At 40.4% G+C, this 15,732-nt stretch overlaps 1 long non-coding RNA gene across 1 annotated transcript in view; it reads right to left on the bottom strand.

Annotated features, from left to right (window-relative positions):
• Positions 1-253: 253 nt before the first annotated feature.
• Positions 254-15,732, bottom strand: part of LOC111849065 (uncharacterized) — a 28,068-nt gene continuing 12,589 nt past the window's right edge. The window contains exons 2-4 of the long non-coding RNA XR_002839450.2: positions 8,153-8,361; positions 905-1,045; positions 254-591 (exon numbers count right to left, since the gene is read on the bottom strand). This is a non-coding gene — a long non-coding RNA (uncharacterized lncRNA). The remainder of the gene's footprint in view (positions 592-904; positions 1,046-8,152; positions 8,362-15,732) is intronic.

Below are 15,732 nucleotides of genomic sequence, written 5' to 3' on the forward strand. Positions count from 1 at the left end.
GCCAGATTGAGGAACATAATGGATGACCAAATTGTCTTAAGTAGAAAAGCGTTGCTGCCAAGCCAACAGAACTGATAACAACAATAAAATAACATGAAGCGAAGGAGCATTTTCCAAGTAGTGTGTCTGTTTCATAAGTGCAAAGTACACAACGCAGTCTTAATTGTTCATTATACTTCTGTAATGTCTGCAGGTGTTCCTTACAAATTATATTTATTGATAAAATGTAATATGTTACACATAAACTGTGTCTTCATTTATAAATTAGCCAATTCAGAACAAGCATACATTTTTGTTATACATTTTTGTCATGATTTGTTATAATCATTAAATAGAACACATTGAAGCTCATTTATGAGTGAAACTAGCTGAATATGCTAGTATGTTCTAGCATTCATTATAAATCAAACACTTAATATTAATTATAGTTTTACATTCTGTCTAATAGCTTGTAATTCTTTTTCAAGAACATGAATCTGTATTTTAATAAATGGTTAGAACATCTGCAATGGGATGGGAAGGCTGCCCATCTTGGGTCATTCCTGGCCTCGCACCTGGAGGTTCTGGGTTAGCCCCCGGACCCCCATGACCCTGTGTAGGACAAGAAGGTACAAAAAATGGATGGATGGATGGATGGATGGATGGATGGCTAGAACAATTCAGTAAAATGAAACATTTCAGTAGTTATAATGGGTTATAACTTTTTCTTGAATTGCTAGATTCTCTCATTTACGAGAGAATCATGCTGTATTCATGCTCTATATAATTTCCTGCTATATTATTTTTGGGACCTGTGGCTTTCTTAACTGTTTAGTAATAGGACTGAGTATCAGTAAGAAACAGTAAGAAATGCATGAGAGACTCTTAACCTTTAAAGCAACCTAGACCATGTTGCAAAAATGACCTTTTATTGCCACAGAGAGCTCAGCTCAGAAGAAATGTCCTGTGGTAGCAGCTCCTGACAGGAGGGATATGAGGCTGCTGAAACGGCAGACAGCCCTGGGAATGAGCCCATCTCCACGCGTCTCCTGCATGTCCCCAGCCCCTGGCAGCCGCAGATTGTGGTGACAGAGAGAGAGAGTGAGAGGCTGGTATCCAAGACAAGATTACCTGGACGGACTCAGGGAGAAAACAGACCAGAACAACAAAGTTTGTTTCAGATGGTTGGGAAAATTCACAGCATATAAATATATGTTTGTGGGTGTGTGTAAATTTCTTATTATATAAATGATTGATAATGATTTATAACATACAAAACAATGTACATGTACTTATCTATTGATCTTTCACCCACTTGTCCAGTATGGAGTCACAGGGGCCCTGATGTATTGTGTTTGCACCTGTATCCCAAGCCACACAGCTGGTTAAGGGCTTTGCTTAGGGGCCCAATGGCAAAATCACTTTGCCAGCTGTGGGATTTAAACCACCAACCTAATGAGCACAGAATCCTAACATAGTGAGCCAAGAATCAACCCTGGAAACACCTTGGGTTCACATCTATGGGGAATCAGGAGGCGCCAGTTAGCCAAACTGCACTTCTTTGGACTGCAGGAGGAAATGCACACATCACAGGGAAAAGATGCAAACTTAGCCCACGCATTGCAGGGGTAGAAACCCAAGGGGAGGTACAGAACAGGGCAACCCACTGAACCTACTATTATGTAAGGATCATAAAGACGGAGATGATCTACACATTTAGCTTCAATAAAAATATTTAAATAGATACATAGAGTATATGTATAGATATATGAACAGTACATGTGTAGATATATGAACAGAAGTTAATCCCAGCCTCTAGAAGGTTAGATCTTTTGGTCTAGAATTCTGCCTTGGCCATAACCCAGAACGTCTGACATTAATTGGATTTTAACCTGTAGAGAGTAAAGCAAAAAGCTTAATGAGCAAGTCAAAGTGAAAAATATGGTAGATATTAATAACAGACAGATAAATTTGAACTATTGGAATAAAAATTGGACTCTTATCTTCAGCGGTGATGAATGACATCTGGGTTCTAGAGTGATGAGTGGGAATAAGACTCAGAGAGATCCAAAGTAATTTCTGCACCTGGGGGAGAGTCATACTGTCTTTGAGTTTTAAAATGTATCAGTTGTGAACTATTCGGCAAAGGTGATTTCAATGTTACGTACAGTTGAGGAAGCATAAATTGGAAAGTGGCTTTTTTTTCTCCTCCTGCCATTGCACTGCACAGGGACCGAGGCAGCTGTCACCTATAGTTGGCCACTGTGACATGATGTGTGGGTCAATCATTTAGCGTGAGCCCCACAGCCCTGCGTGATGGAGTACCAGTGACTCCTGTATTGTGCTTATTGTGTTCTATTACTGGGGGGGAGGGGGTGCAGGTTGAAAAGGCAGAGTCTGACGTGCATTAACACTTTACGTTTGGCAGATTAGTGCCGAGTTCCCCTGATCATGCCCCCCCCCAACCCAAGCTGCCCTGTGCAGGGGGGCAAGGCTATTGGCCTACAGAAATTACTTTCGGTCAAGAACAGAATGAAGCAAATCAGGGGAAAAAGAAAAAAAAACAATCCATAATGGTCTGATTGTGCTGAACAGAATGGAATGGTTTCTCGCGAACTGGTGTGATTGTAGAAGAAACTTGAGGACACAGACCAGCATCACAGCTGGGTAATTGCTGCAAAGCACCAATTACATTAGGACCCATTATCTGTCACGGCTTGAGTCATCTGAAATCTAAGGACAGCTACAAGCACATTATGTTCATGATGGATTTAACGCAATAAAAGCTCTCTAATGTTTTCTTGTGTTTCCATCACAAAGAGATGCTGAATAGTATCACACTGACCTCTGGGCCCCTACGTGACTTACATTATCTATTGTATGATGTCATTTTTGTTCATACATAGATTATACACTGTCATGTATTTACATGTTCTATTTCCATGTAATTAATAGCATGGAAAAATATTCAGCATTTGGTAAACAAACCATCCAAGAAAAATAATGTGGGAGAAGAAAGCAACCAAGGGACACTGAAACATCTCGGATTCAACCTGTGACATTTGAAGGTGTTTCATATTCATGACTGGGTTTTACAAAACCAACTGAAGTAAGTCAGGTACAGGGCATTCTGTGAATCCCAGTTACATTATAAACCACATTCTGCAACAGTTGGAGACATTTCAGAGAAGCATTTCATCAGAAGGAGAAGTACTTAGTTTTATATTCGTTTTATTTATGCATGGATGAGATTTCCACCATCACACGAAGACCTTTTTTTTTACTTCAGCTATATTCTGCATCTGAAACAAAAGGCCTGCAGAGATATTTCCAGTTTTGAGTATCATACATCCTGATCCCGATCATTTGGAACAGAAATTATCACCTGTTCCATTCTCATAAAGTACACCCGAGAACCATAGGGCTTGCCAGCAAAATCTGTCTTAATCAGCAAGAGGCAGTTCTGTGTCATCTAAACTCTAATGACCTTCAGGCAAGCTTCCAGTTAAGGACCGTGTCATACTTCTAAGTCTGAGCTCAGTTTTCATCAGCAGAGATGCAGCAGTCAATGCCATGGTTGGTAAAAAATATATATATATACTGCAAAGAAACAGCATACGCAAAGAGATGTGCACCACAGAGGAAGCAGAAGGTCCATCCTTTGCTATACAGGTAAAGAGTAAGTCAGTGGTGATTAAGTTTTGTAATGTGAGACAATATTTGTAGCATACCAAACCCAGATATACAGAATATGACATACACAGATGTGTCACAAGCCTGGGACATTCCAGGCTTGAAGCCCTGAATGGATCCAAACAAGCCGTGAATGATTTGTTTAGCTAAAAGATTTGAACAACCTTTCCCTCAATTTGAGAACTGGGGCTACGGCTCGGATGCTTTAAGGTCCTATCAGCTCCTCTGGACATACACTATATTGCCAAAAGTATTGGGAGATCTGCCTTTACACACACATGAACTTTAATGACATTTCATTCCTAATGCATTGGCTTTAATATGGAGTTGGCCCACCCTTTGCAGCTATAACAGCTTCTGGGAAGGCTGTCCACAAGGTTTAAGAGTGTGATTATGGGAATTTTTGACTATTCTTCCAGGAGAGCATTTGTGAGGTCAGGCACTGATCCCACAGGTGTTCTATCGGGTTGAGGTCAGGGCTCTGTGCAGGCCAGTCAAGTTTCTCCCCACTAGACTTGCTCATCCATGTCCTTATGGACCTTGCTTTGTCCACTGGTGCGCAGTCATGTTGGAACAGGAAGGGGCCATCCCCAAACTGTTCCCACCGAGTTGGGAGCATGAAATTGTCTAAAATGGCTTCAAATGCTGCAACATTAAGAGTTCCGTTCACTGGAACTAAGGGGCTAAGCCCAAGCCCTGAAAAACAACCCCAAACCATAATCCCCCCTCCACCAAACTTTACACTTAACACAATGCAGCCAGGCAGGTTCCGTTCTCCTGCCGACTGCCAAACCCAGACTCGTCCATCGGATTGCCAGACAGAGAAGCATGATTCGCCACTCCAGAGCACTCATCTCCATTGCTCAAGAGTCCAGTGCTTTACATCACTGCATCTGACGCTTTGCACTGCACTTGGTGATGTAAGACTTGGATGCAGCTGCTCGGCCATGGAAACCCATTCCATGAAGTTCTCTACACACTGTTCTTAAGCTAATCTGAAGGCCACATAAAGTTTGGAGGTCTGCAGCTATTGACTCTGCAGACAGTTGGCAACTTCTGCACACTGTGCGCCTCAGCATGCGTTGCCCCCGCTCTGTGATTTTACGTGGCCTGCTACTTCGTGGCTGAGTTGCGGTCGTTCCCAATTGTTTACACTTTGTTATAATACCACTAACAGTTCACCATGGGATATTTAGAGAGGAAATTTCGTGAACAGACTTATTGCACAGGTAGCATCCTATCACGGCACCACGCTTGAATTCACTGAGCTCCTGAGAGGGACCCATTCTTTTGCAAATGTTTGTAGAAGCAGTCTGCATGCCTAGGTGCCTGCTTTTATACACCTGTGGCTATGGAAGTGATTGGAACACCTGAATTCAATGATTTGGAGGCGTGTCCCAATACTTTTGGAAATATAGTGTATGTACTTAACTGATAAGGGCCATTTCAGGGATGTAATATCATTTGTAGATGTTATGGATTTCAAGGCCATGTGTTTCTTGAACCTTTTTAAAGACCTTTCTGAGAAATCTGAGAAATATTTTTTGAGAAGAGTGATAAGGAGCAGGATTGGGATTCAAGTCAAGTGTGTTTTATTGTTTTATTGTCCAAACATCCTTACACGGTTATAAATACAGTGGCACAAAATCAGTTTCCACAGGATTTTCCAGTTTGTGCTTAGTTCCACATACCTTTAGCTTTTTAGGGACAAGATAATGATAATTTCTAATATCTAGCATATACTTTCTAAGCAGGACTTTTATCATAAATGACGTGAGCCTGAGATCAACAATTAAGGTATTATAATTAGTGTTGTCAGTTCATCAGATTTAGCAAAACCAAATACTCAAGATATTCAATGAACGTGGCAGCAACATCAACATGCTGATTGCTGCTGAAGCCTGGCCGCACACTTTAGAATTTGTGTCTAATCTAAAGATTTTCAAGAAATTCATGAAGTAATTTACTACCTCCGTGTAAGTGGTTTGGTCAGATGTCGATGTTAGTTGACTGTAAATCAATTCAAGAATTATACTGAAGTGAAATTTCGAGGTAGTTCTGTGCCTTTCAGTTTGATTTGAGATATATATTGACCTAGTCAAAGAGATCAACCTTGCTTTAAGAACGAGGTTTTAAGACCATTATATTAGGCATAATTTTATGACCCATAATTTTACAGGGCATAATTTTGTGATTTAACTGTCTTGTCTTTTTCATAAGTACCACCATATTTTGCTGTATAAGGAGGTAGCCTTTTGGGCTTGACAATACATTGGCTTTAACCCCAGTACTGTGGAAACCAAATTAAGCAACACCAAAAGTAATAAAAATGCATTGTTTTTAAATGGTAGTGGTAGTGCTGCTGCATTAAATCTCCGTGGTTGGTGGTTCGAATCCCCCACCTGTATGTCTGTGAAGAATCTGCATGTTGTCACTGCGTCACATGATTTTCCGTGAGGTATACTAATGTCCTCCCCCAGTCCAAAGGTGTGGCATCCCTGAATTGCCTGTGGTGTGTGTCTGTATGTGTCCAAAGATGGACTGGCATCACATCCAGTGTGTGGTCCATGCTGCCTAGAACAGGCCCCAGGCTCCAGTGACAAAACTCCTAGCCCCTAGTTTAAACTTTTTTTTGTGTCACATTTTAATATTAACAAACAACATGAAAAATCAATGACATAGTGTATGCTATTTCTAATGCTATTAAAGTAGTTTTGTCAAAGGCCTGTCAAATATATTTTTCTACCAGACAGATATTTATCTGCACAAAAGAGCTTCTAATAAAATTCAAATATCAGACATTGTCTGTAATAGTGGAACAGAGAAGATTAAGATCAAAACATAGCGCTTGGTTAAATATTGATGTTATACAGTCCTTCCACAAGAATATTAAACACTTCCCTGCTATCTGATAAGGGCAAGTAATCATGTGCCGTAAAAATAATTTATTTCTTCATTTAAAACAATTAACTAACCTGAACATGGACAATTAGCCCAGAATGGCTAAAGAAAGTATGGAAGCAGGTGTGTTAGTGTATGCATGGTACATATGCATCTGTAGAAGCTTAATCAAAAGAACTGATCTGTTTGTGGGTTCCTCAGTCTTGTGCTCTATGACCTTTTATGATCTTCACACTGTAAATGTTTCATTTCTATTGTGTTCTTTAGTTTTGTCTATCTTGTAGCATAAAGAGTTTCTCCAATGTAAGATGTGATACAGGCAGTAAGAACATCCAGCAGCTCATCGACTCCAGGTACAGTACAGTTCCATATATATTTACTTTTATTATTACAGTATTATTTATTTATTTATTTTCCAAATGACCTACAAGTTTGTAAAGACAGACTTATGGATTGGACCTCGTTCTTGACCTAGGGACTGCCTGTATTGTCCTGTCTGTTTGGCACCGAACCGCAACCAATTCTGGTATATTTGTACGTGCTGGTAGTAAAGTATTCTGAGTTCTGAGCCCTGCTTAGGATAAGCTCCAGTTCCCCAGTGACCTGTACTGAATAATCAATGGAAGACGCATGGATGAATGGTCTTCTGATAACAAAGCAAGTATGCTGTGTGTGCGTGTGTGTGTGTGTGTGTGTGTGTGAGTAACAGAGAAGATCCTCAGTATGGGCAGGGTGTCATTCTGCTGCTTTCCGTCTAAATCACCTCCTAATTGTTTACATAGTGCATCCTGTCTCAGCACCACTCGGCGACAAGTGATAGCTTTGGTAATTAGGCATTAAACTTTCATGAGGGCTGCAGCGCAGCTTTTCTCCCACATCAGTCTGAGTCCAGGGTTTTCCTCACAGGGAGAGCGGCAGATGTGAAGTCCGCCCATTGTGTCTGTGGTGCTCCATGGCCTACGAGGAAGAGCGCAACCCAACTACTGATTTATGTGATGACAGCTATGCGTCACACAGAGAGCGGCAAGGTGTCAGGACGGGCTGGGGAACGGGCCGACAGACGGCGTGACACCCTTGGGTTGTGATGCACAGCTGTCGGATCTCAGCGAGCTCAGTCGTCCGTCCTTGTAGATCTCAGAATACTTAAAATAATATCTGTTGGGTATTTCAGAGTAAATCTCTCCAAACATCAGAACAACATAAAGTGACATTAGTTGGGCAAATTGGGGTGACAGAAGTGGAAAATACAACATCAATTTAAAAAATAAATAATATTAACTACTTGCAGAATATGCAGATTCAACTGAAGGCAAGGCAGAGGAACGCCAACCTGAGTACTGTAGTAATTATGCAATAATCTGAACTTAACATACTAGACAACTAAGTAATAAATATGATATTTGGCCATTATAAGAAGGAGCACTGATGATAAAGTACCTCACACAATCCGGTGTTTTTAATCATGATCTAACTACTAATTCTAAATACACTGACACATAAAGAAAAAAATAATAAAATGCATAATTTCCATGCTGTCACCAGAATAAAGCATTAGGTAATTTTACAGTGAATAACTTACTCATCTAATGATACATTACTGTGCAGTAAGTAGATAGGCCCACCCAGGAATACCAAATACCAGTAAACTGGTTCTGGCCTCAGGATGAGCGTTCCGTGGGGTGGGTCATCCCAAAGACTGTGTGTAACAGCAGCTCCAGCTCTGGAGCTGAATACTTATCTCCTGCGTCCTCCCCTTCTGCAGAGGTAGACTGTGGGGACTTGATAGTGCTGCAGAGGAATGGATGCAGAATATTTATTACTATAGTATTTATATTACTTAATTTCGCCTAGGCTGACAATTAAGATAAGAGGAATGTGCTCTGTGGAGCAGCAGCAAACAGAGGACAGACAGGAGAGTTTCTATTTCGCCTCGCTCACCCCCCCAACCCCCCCAGAAGGAAGGCACAATGAGGGGAGTATAAAGCCCATGCATGTGTGTGTGTGTCTGTGTGTGTGTTTACTATACAATGTAAGTCATATAAGTTTATAATCCATTTTTTCAAGTATGAATACGGGTACTTGTGAATTCTTCAGTTTTTGCATATCCCGTCTTGCTCTCCTTCTGTGACACATATACCGGGAAGGTCAGCTATTTAGCCGGTGACGCATGGAGATACATATTTCAGATTTTAAACCCAGCCGAAGATGGCCAATGTGTGTGTGTGTATGTGTCTGTGTGTATCTCGTAGGTTTTTTATTCACCATTTACATGATCCATCCATCCATCTTTCACTGGATTAGTTTGCAGAAAAATATTAATGTACTGTTCCAGAGACCCTCATGTTCAACTAAGATGACCTCACATTTAGAGTTCCAGAGCATGGTTTAGACAGGATCCATTATTCATCAGAGGTTAAATCATATCCCACACAGGACTGAAGATTTTAAAATCCCCAAAGACTTTCAAGGGGTCATAGTGGATGGCACTCAAAGCATGAATCCTTTCTATTCTTACTTTGAAGAGCATTTCTCACATTTTCTGACAGACTATCTAAATATCTGTATCCTATTAGCATAGAGTGCACTGCAAAACAAATGTGTTGTAATAAAATTCCATGTTCTTGGTTTGTTTTTGAAGTTCCTCGTGTGACATTTTGTCTTACATTTACTTGTTTAGTTAATGCTTCTGAAAGAATGTGTTTTTTGGACACAAGACACTTCACTTTTTGGATAAGTAGCATGGTGACTACAACCACTAAAACAACACGTTAAAAATACAACTTGAACCCCCAGTTTTTTGCCATACTACATTTTCTTCAGGCTTAGATCGAGGTTATCACCTACAGTATGTCAACCATGTGTTAGCATCTTTGCATTTGTTTGCTATATGTCAGGTTTTTGCATCTGAACATAACATTTAAAAATGTTGGCTGAAATCTGCCACTGCAAAAAGGACTCCTGCAAACTTAAGAGAGCTTGAATGCATAGCAATGGATGAGTGGCAGAAACTACCAGCAGATGGATGCAAGAAGCTTAGATGGCTACAAGAAACATCTAGAAGCTGTCTCTGTTGCCAAAGTTTCTGCAAACAAATATTAGTGAAGGGTCCCAATAATCATTTGCAGTGTACATTTTATGTCTATATTTTTCATTTCTATATGAAAAATATTCATTTCCTACTATATGAAAGCTGTTTTTGAGCCTGTTCAATACATTACATTTTATTAAATATTCTGATTATACAAAATGGTTTATATCATGCCCTGTATCCTGTCCCCCTTGTTCTCTCTGTTGCTTGTGTAATCTTACCTCTCATTACAGCCCTCATGTGGATCACCCCAGGTGCCTCTCGTCTGCTCCCTCACGTGCCCTGTATAAAGCATCATTCAGTCCTGCACTCCCCAGTCCAGTCACTGATGTTACTATCTGCATTTGCTCTACACTGTGCCATGTGCCCGAACCTCCCTACCCTGTTTTGATCCGTCTCATTTGCCCTGCCTGTATTGTAGTTTCCTTAATGAAGCCCCTTCACGTTTTCCCCCATGCCTGCCTTTGCCTCCGTCCTTGCCCTTGAGGTGACAGGTTGTTTGCGTTTATTTCTGAAGATATTCTACATTTTGTACTTAGAATTGAGGGGTACCAATAATCCTGACCAGGATTGTACAACATTTCATAACAAATAAGTTGCAGCTTGAAAACTAACATCAGAATTTCAAAACTTTAAAGAAAAATAATAACTCATCATCATTGTACCACTGCTTTTCTTGATAGCAGCATGCTGTGTAGGTCAAACCCTATATCCAGCTACATGCTCTAGCTTGTTCTCTGTTATCCCTAGACCAGGGGTGACTAATCTTATCCGCAAAGGGCTGGTGTGTATGCAGGTTTTTTGGTCTGCTGTTCAAACCCAGGTGTGAGGAGTCTTCAGCGAATCAGTCCTCTAATTAGTAATCTAATTAGGGAGTTGCAGCGAAAACCCGCATACACACCGGCCCTTTGCAGATAAGATTGGCCACCCTTGTCGTAGACGTTGCCAAGCCAATGTGGGGAATGAACTCCCACCTCCTTCCTGGTGAGCCAACCAGGTGACATTATTCTAATATGCCCAAACCACTCAGGTGACTCATCTTGATCTGAAGCAGCAGCAGCTCTATTTTTTTTAAAACCCTACAGAGAAACCTCATTTCAACCGCTTGTACATGTGAAGTTTTTCTTTCAAGGCTCTTTCAAGGCTCATGACTATAAGTGAGGACAGGGACACAGACTGAGGAGTGAACCATGAGCCTCATCTAACATCTTAACTTACACCAACACAATCCTCTGCAGTACTTGCAGAACTGCAGTCACCAAACCAAGCTGGCTGTCATTGTCATATAGCCTCATATAGCCTTGTGACTAAGATCCCCAGGTACATAATCACCTTCACTATAAAGTCCCCCCCATGCTCTTTTCAGGTGAGGTAAGAGAAATCTATTATTTTCTGACAGAGTTCCATAGCCTGAGAGTTGAAGGTGCTAATTTTGTTCCCCACTTCTTCACACTCAGATGTGTGCTGGAGGTCCTGGTCAGATGAAGCTAAAAGAATTAAATCAGCTGAAATGAGCAGAAACATCATTTCTATTTCCCTGTACATGATGCCCATCCAGCCACAGCTAAGATTTGATAACCTGCCCATGAATACTAGAAACAGGAGTGGATAGAATACTTGCTTACTATGCTTATATGAATAGCTGTCATATTTTTCAACAATGAAAAGTAGTACAGCGTGTGGTAGCTGTCTGCATCAATAACAAAAGCTTTATCTTACACTATATGTATAAATAGAAAAGTTCTGATATGTTGAATATAGCACGATACATATTATAGAATAACACTGCAGCTAGAGGTTAAGTAACACCCCTGATTAACACCCACTTAAAATAGATTTGATTTTGTGCCAACAATGCAGACAGATTACTGCATTCAGTGTGGCCTGCAATCGACATTGTACCTCCTGAATCCTAGGTCTGACCATAGGGTGGAGTCTCCTCTTTATTTGGAAGTTTCCAACACTGGTGTTCCTCAAAGTATTCTTCCACTGCTCTATATAATCTCCTGGGAATATCAGCACCACTGTACTCTGCCTAAGCATAGACTAAGAAGGTCTCATCTCCCCCTAACGAGACAACAACGGTTTATCTAAAACATTATTAGGGCCTGCCAAATGTCACTGTCCATAGCCTCTCCAAACTCCTCCCATGCTGGGATTGCCCCCAAGGCCTCCTTCTTCAGCTAGACAGCCTCCTTCACCACAGGTGTCCAGCAAGTCCTAAAGTAATCCCCGAATCAAGCACTAACTGCTCTCTGGCAACAGGCCTTTGCAGCCACCGCAAGGAGGAACGTGGTGCATGCAGATCAATGTCCTTTACCTCAATCAGTACATGGGAGAAGATTGTGATTTGAATTCATGTCATACTGAAACTTCAGCCAGACATTCTTGTTATTAGCATGGTGTTTGTTATGGACAATCCATAGTTTGCACAGACGTCCAGTAATAACTCTCTACTTGTTTCATCTAGGAGGCTATTCCCCTCCAGGTGCCCCAATCATTCCACCCCAAATGAGCGTCAACATTAAAATCTCAGGCCCTACTCAAAGATCAAGCTCCAGGTAATATAGCTCTGTTGATTGGCACACAAACCCCTACACCATGCTCAGGTCATGATCTGAACTGAACTGAAGAAAACTACAGTACATACTGAGATAGTTAAAATAGTCAATGTATCATGTCCAGCCCTCCCACCTGTGTGATCCCCTCGCTGCCACTCCGGCATGCCTCTAAACTTGCTGCGCCTAGGGCTCATTAGTCTTGCCTCCTGTTCCTGCCCTCCTGTTAAACAGCCACATTTGCCTTGTGTTTGCTCCTTTGTTAGTCATGTATATTAGCATTTCTCAGTCCTGTGCTCCCTGTCCGACCATTGCTGCTTGTCAGCATTTGTGAACCTGCCCTGTGTTCATTAATACACATGTTGCAATAGAGCCTGCATCTGGATCGTGACACACTGGAGTAGGATTCACAAAGACAGTATAAGTGAAAAAATGTGAAACACAAGTGAGATTTCACTATTAAAGACATGCAGCTGAGATGTTAAAGCACCTGGAGGAGATTTTCTAATTATGATAATCAATTGTGGCAATCAGCATATTGTCACAGAACAGGATTACTATGCTTTTAAATGCCCCCTCCCTGCCAATACTCATGCATAAAGGTGAGATTAAAGCCATTTTATGTCAGATTTGACAGCACTAATGTATCATGCTCTTTCAGTGTTCTCACTTTATGAAGAATTTCATAATTAATATCAGTTTCGCCTTACACGCTCTGATGAGAAATTATAGCTTTGCCATTTATAAACATCAGATTTTATGGGGTGGAAATGAAAAGCAGTCTTAGCAGGCCAGAAAACTAGATATAGGTGTAATTTTTTCCCCTTTTAAATGACTGGGTTTCTCCTGCTGGTTCAGGAAAAAAAACTGATATTTTAAATTTGATCTAAAAAGAATCTGAATGAATATCACTGAGGCGATTGAATATAAACTTTTAATGTACATTTCTTTTTAAATCAGAGCACTCTTTGACACTAATTTTAGAAATATTTGAAGGTGATTTTACAATAGGTACTGCAGGAGAGTCAAAAAACTTGAAGATGTTTTGCTAATGGCTTCCAAGTAAAACAAATTCAGAAAAGAGTGCTGTTCCGGAAGCTGAGAATGAGAGATAATAATGGCAATGAGAACTAACAGTGTCTTTATGATGTGTCATTACTTGTTATATTATTAGATAAGAGACTGTTAATTAATTCTGTAATAAATTGAAATAATATATAATGTGTTTATACCTCTGCTGTGCCAAGGGCATAGATCTGGGTAAGGACAAGAGGGACATAGACCTACCGATATTGTGGGAGTACAGTGTGTGTTTAGGGGTGGGGGGTTCGGGGCTGATTTGGTTCCTACCATTATTGTGGAAGTAGCATGTTTAGGGGGGCGAGGGATTTGGAGCTGATTTTTTTCTCTACCGATGTTGACACCAAAACTACACCCTTGCCTTGTGCAATACTATGTTATGCATAAGGAGAGTACCACACATGACCAACTTGTACATCCAGAAACTTTTGAATTTAATGCCGTTGTACAAACTTAGCTGCTACACCTCCTGCGATGGTGACGTGTGTGATAGATTGTTCTCTTTTTGTTGTTCTTTTCGCTGAGTTTCAGAGGATATGGCTGCGGCTATTATATTACGCTGCCTTTTCTAATAACTTTAAGAAAAATGTGAACAGTGTCTGAAGATTAAAAAATGTTCTCCGTGAACGTAATCAGCTGCACTAGATAACAGTGAAAGTGTTCCCAAAAAAATAATTATAACAAAATAAACTCTTCTCCTTCTTGAAGTTCCCTTACTGACTGATGGAGGCTGGGCAGTGCAGCCACTTCCAGGGCAGGGCTGTTCCTGAAGGATGTGTAGCTCCAGGGAGGTCAAGCACTCTCACGGGAAACTGCGGAATATGCCAGAGGGACCTGCCTTCTGCAGGCTTCAGCTCAATCTTGTCTTCGTATTGAATTTGACATTTTGTGTATATTAACGGTTGTAAAGGAGATCATATTATATATACAGTACTCTCTATACCATCCATATTCCAAATGCTTATCTACTACAGGCTTGAAACATAGAAAGTACAGGGCGCAAGCGAGGGGAATGGGAGGCGTGCCAGTCCATCACAGAGAAGGCATATACATTATGACCTATTTAGAAATGGCAATGGAGTGTGGGAGGAAACTGGAGTAACTGGAGGAAACCCAGTTAGAACTTGCAAACTCCAGACACAGAATCATAGCACAAACCCTGAAATGACAGTGTTACTGTACCAACTGCACTAACGTGCCACCTTAATAAAACATTTCTATCTGATATAACTGATACATACTGTACTACACTTATATGTATAGCTGTAGTATTTTCCACAATACGAAGTAGTACAGCATGAGGTAGCTGTCTACATCAATAACAAAAGCTTTATCTTACATTATATCTATAAATAGAAGAGTTCTGATATGTTGAATACTGCATAATACATATTGTAGAATAACACTTTAGCTAGAGGTTAAATAACAATAGCATACATTGCATTATATCATGGTGTTTTTATAGGGAACTCTGCTCTGGCTATAGAGTATAATTCATTTTAGTTCCATCATAATTACAAATTATTTGTAATATATAGCTTCTACATGTAAGGTGGTGGAGCAGGGGGTGTGAAAATAAGCAAGGTATTTCCAAGGTCATGCTTTTAATTGCTCATCTCCTGCAAAATAGGACACTTTAAAAAAAGCATCATTTCTGAGCATTATGGTGAATTTTATACCAGGACAACATGGATTTTATGTTCTTTAAAAACAGCTGTGGGGTTTGTTCTCTGTAGTATCACATCTTAACAAGCGCAGCCAAAGAGGGTATTTGTAACTGACCTGGTTACAGAGGCACATCAACATTTGTCATGTCACCATACTAGGCCAGTGCATTGCAAATAAAATAAAATAAAACATAATCATTTTGGTGTAATTGACATCCCATTAATCCACAATAATGTTGAAGGCCTCGTTAATTTTGCAGCGAATGCTTCCCATATAGCTCTTACACTTCAGAAGTGTTACGGTTTGCTGAAAATCAGGCACCAGACAGCACTTTTCAGCTCTTAGAACAGGGCTCTCATGTTACAGATTTGGGTCTGATTAGTACTGACGCTACGATGACTTTTAGCCGTATTAAATCTTTGTTAAACTGTTTCATTGCTATCAGCTCACAGCCCCTTTCAAAGCTTTTTGCGTTAAACCAAATGTAATATTGTTTATGAGACAGATGTCTTTAAATCAGGTAACAGAAATATTAAGAAAATTAAGGAAACAAAAAAATGCATGTTATTACACCGTCCAGGCAGTGGTGAGTAACACGAGGCCCTGGGCATACAGTACATGACACACCACTGCAGAGTGAAATGACTGCTAGTTAGTGTGAGTCAAGGACTGAGATATGACAACCAAGCCATTCAGCATTAAAAATTCAATGTGTGTGATTAATCGATACTTCAAGCAATTGTAAATTAAGGCATCACTCCATGA

The sequence above is a fragment of the Paramormyrops kingsleyae genome, chromosome 16, assembly GCF_048594095.1.
Source record: "Paramormyrops kingsleyae isolate MSU_618 chromosome 16, PKINGS_0.4, whole genome shotgun sequence".
NCBI lineage: Eukaryota > Metazoa > Chordata > Actinopteri > Osteoglossiformes > Mormyridae > Paramormyrops > Paramormyrops kingsleyae.